The sequence below is a fragment of the Colletes latitarsis genome, chromosome 1, assembly GCF_051014445.1.
Source record: "Colletes latitarsis isolate SP2378_abdomen chromosome 1, iyColLati1, whole genome shotgun sequence".
NCBI classification, from domain to species: Eukaryota; Metazoa; Arthropoda; class Insecta; order Hymenoptera; family Colletidae; genus Colletes; species Colletes latitarsis.
Genome location: NC_135134.1, coordinates 45,457,881 through 45,462,136, shown reverse-complemented (window position 1 = coordinate 45,462,136; position 4,256 = coordinate 45,457,881). Strand labels below are relative to the sequence as shown.

Sequence of the window (4,256 nt, the reverse complement as noted above, 5' to 3'; positions counted from 1 at the left end):
GTAAAGTATAAGCATGTCTATCTGTACGCACAAGAAAAAAAAAAATCAAACGATTCGATTAAAAATTTCCTGCATCTGTTATGTGAGTATCGCGAAGCGTAAGGGGAGAGAGAGAGAAAAAAAAGAAAATAAACAAGTAATAATAATTATAAAAAATAACGCGAGACGTAGAACCCGCTCCTTACGCTTCAATTGATCGCGCGTGTCGCACTTGTATTTAAATGGATTAACTTTAATTCTACTTCTATTATTATATATAAATATATATATATATATATATAGATAGGTACTATTGCCCATACACACAACTCTCACTGTACGACATACACAATAACCTGTGTCAACATTAATTTAATAAATAAACTGAAACACGTACGTACGAATGCGGTGGAACTACATTTCCTAATCAACCTGTTAATCTCGACAATTATTCATCGTTAGGATAGTGATTTCCAAACTTTTTAGAAGATACTCTCCTTAAAGGAAGAAAATATCTCTACACCTGGGATAATCGATAAAATGATACAAAAGGATATACTCCTACAGTTGTTAAGCTTCTATAATTAATGCATTAATGAAAAGAAATGTAGACTTTTCTACATTCGAAGTTTTCCCCTCGCTTTGAGAAGCAATTAAACCAATATTAAGATCCCCACAACACATCCTACGCAATCGGATGAAACATATAAGATTTATCTTTTTTTTTTTTAAATTATGCAACAATTTATCCTTCTAGAAACTCTTGTCCTTAATTTACATGCAAGAGGAATGTACAGAGAATATAAAAGAACATCTGGCCTGTCCAGTCTGTAAATATGTGTACATATATTTATATTTCTTATTTTTAATCCATACTATTTTCAATATGCTTTAAATGTTCTTTTCATAATTATCAACGGCAAAAGGTATTTTTTGTTTCGTTACCTTCAATGATACGGTTCACAAAATTTAATGCTATAGTTAGCAAAAGCTTATAATATCTTTGTCACATTCCTCGTAACAATTCTTTTTTATTAGCATAGAATTATAATATTTTCGTTACCGAAGAAAGATTTTTGAACCCTAATACAATGGAGGATTAATGCAACCACTTACCATTATCTATTTTGAAACGTTTCTTCACACTTAACACGTTCAAACACTATGTTGGTCCCTGGAGATTTAAAAAATGACATAAAAAAAAATATGTTTACACTTTTTGAATGAATTTTGTTGGAACATTCTTTTTTCAAAATGAGGTTTTTTTGCTCGTTGTCTTTTGTTTACACGCAGACGCATTTTTTGTACTCACACGCCAAGCAAACGGAAAGCAACACTAAATCAGCTCCATGTTTAACGTGTTAAACAATCTTTAATTCTCTAGGGCAGGTGATCCTTTCGCACCAAAATATTACACTGGAAGATATCATGGTCAATGGTAACTCACTGAAGACGTTACTTTACATATGTGAACATAATAAAATGTTACTATATTTAAGTTACTCTATTGCTCAAAATGATATTAAAGAAAATTTAAAGCTACATTAACCATTTTAATGTCTGGAAAGTTTAAGATTTCTAACAGGCAAACTGATAAAATAAAACGGATAAAAAATCACATTGCAAGATTCAATTATAAGAAAGCATCCACTGTATTAAATTCTCTGACCCTTACCCCCTTTTCCCTTCATTTCAGGAAAATTTCCCTCGTTGTGTCATGCTGTATAATCCAGTTACAAACACACAATAAGTGTGTTTATATTAATTATATGCGTCCTAAAATCAAATGCAAAATTAAGAGACGTTATACGTATAGGAGTCAATTTTAATATTATCACTTGCTAGTCTTACTCGAACCTTTTTAATCAAATATGGTTGACAAAATTCTCTATTTGCATTTCAAAACAAAGCAATTATTTACAAACCACTTCGTTATGAAAAAAATAATTTTTAGTAATCGTACTCATGAAATTCGATAAGGTTGCACAAATAAATAAATACAAAATGATCTCATGGAAAATTTCACGAATTTTGTCTGCCAGTCGACGCGTTAATAGGGTGTTAATCCTGAAAAGAAAATGAAAAACGTGCAACAACGACACAAAGACGATTGTTAAAGTAAATTTAATTTATTCGAGCCAATTACTTCTCAGACCTCTATGGCGTTTATTAGTAGGGTCCGTTTGGACACGCAATGCGTGAGTCTCGAATCTCGCGAGAGTCGTGACGACGGTTCAAACGGTCGTATAGAAAAGACCTGACCCCGACGGTCGTTTAGAAAATGTTCTGTCGTTTAAAAGATTGTAAAAAAGATATTAAAGCTGAGAAAACGTTGCCTCCGACACCACTCCCGCGCGTCGAGCTTCAAGAATTCCGTGGCCCCGACAATTACAAATCAAATGTTAATAATTAATAACATTAGGTACGTATATCTATTAACAGTATTAAGATTCACCCACACCGTCAGGCACGCTTCATAAAGTGACAGTGGATAATTAATAGTCGACTAAACGAATCGTCGCGTTTTACGTTTTAAATTAGATGACGTTGTTAAAGTTTACGAATTAAATTTTGCTAAGATTACGTAATAATTCACAGAATACGATAAAAGTGTCGCTGATCGAATACGTTGCTATCGATTAGAAAAAACATGGTCAGTGTTTTTTTTTTTTTTTTTTTGGTGTATTCTGTTCTCCCATAAAAATCAATTAATTAGTCTATCGATTCCAGAACTGTGGGCTAAGATTGGTTGACCGTAGTTCATGAAAACTCGAAATTTTGTACAACGATTAAGCAAAATCAATTTCATTCACTAATCACAATTTAACAAGATATCAATTACAGGATACAATAATAGAAATTGCAAGAATTCTGACTACAAAGTCTGAGAAACTTAGAAATAGTAAAATAACAGAGAGTTATCTAAGTACAAACAATATGTAAAAGTTGTACAAATTATAAACACTGCAGAATTTATAAAATTTTGGAAAAAGTGATCTCTTGATTTAGCTCACACGAAAAGTACATGTTCCTTCGATGTCTACGATCGACCATCTATAATTGGACCAAAGAAAGAATCAATTTGAATTTTTCCCCCACTCTGATACGTGGTAATTATTGATGGGATCAAACATATCGCAAGTAGTATCTCTTCTTAATATCAAACGTTCTACAGTGTTTCTAATATTACATGTGAAATAAAAAAATGGAAATTCTCATCCTTTGTCCCATCTTGGTAATTAGATTCGAATTAGTTTTGCTCTGCAACATTGCGACAGGTATAAAATGATCGCGAAACGATTACGTAAAAAAGAAATAGGAGCGCGACGTGCCTGTTACAAACATACGTTACGTGTAACTAAAAACAACACCATCCACCAATCCACCCATCCGTCATTACGAAAATTACAAGTGCTCGTTCTATCGTATGTAAATCGTCGATAAACATTTACACCGTTATATACAGGGTATAATACACTGGGAAAGAAAATGGAAAACAGAAAAGATTGTAGCTACGACGATAATCGAACAGTAAAATAATAATAATATTAATATTATAATCATTAATAATAATGGTAGGTACTCGCATTAAAAGAAGAACGCGTCTAAAGAAACGAAACGTGGTTTCGTTTACGATCAGTTCGAGTCATCCGTTCTTTCTCGCTGGAAATCATTGTGGCTTCTTTCAAAAGAATAAATGCACGCACACACACAAAAAATAAACGAACAAAAAGAAATAAAATTCACGAAGCACGAGAAAGACGTACGATACGTTTCGAAAGGACATGTAAAGAATCTCAAAATAAAATTTTACATAATCGTCTTGAATATTGTGCTCTTAATATGTTAAAAATCTCAAAGGATTGTTCGAGTTATCTGCAATGATTAATATTGTAATGGGATCGTACAGAACGATAAAAAATAAATTTACCAAAGTTTAAAGCGAAAACTGCTAAAAAAAATCATGCGGCTTAATGAATGATAATGAAAAGAAGAGTGCGCAAAAATAAAGCTACGCTCACAGGGTACACACCAATTCTTATCGAAACTATTCAATTGGTAAAAGAAAATGGTTCCGCGAATCTAATATTTAGCCGTTGCTGATTAATGTGTAATATGGTTACATAACGTAATTCTAAAAGCCACCAGTACGGTTGTATCGTTTTAACGACAGCGTACTAAACTCTTAAAAATTACAGTTAACATTCTAAAGTGTATCGTCGACGCGTCGAGCAACGTATCGACCCCTGGAATACAAATAAATAATAATATTCTAA

At 32.4% G+C, this 4,256-nt stretch overlaps 1 long non-coding RNA gene across 1 annotated transcript in view; it reads left to right on the top strand.

Moving 5' to 3' along the window:
- The window catches only part of LOC143344744 (uncharacterized), a 462,587-nt gene that overhangs the window by 356,018 nt on the left and 102,313 nt on the right, over positions 1-4,256 (top strand). The gene's annotated exons all lie outside the window — the stretch shown is intronic.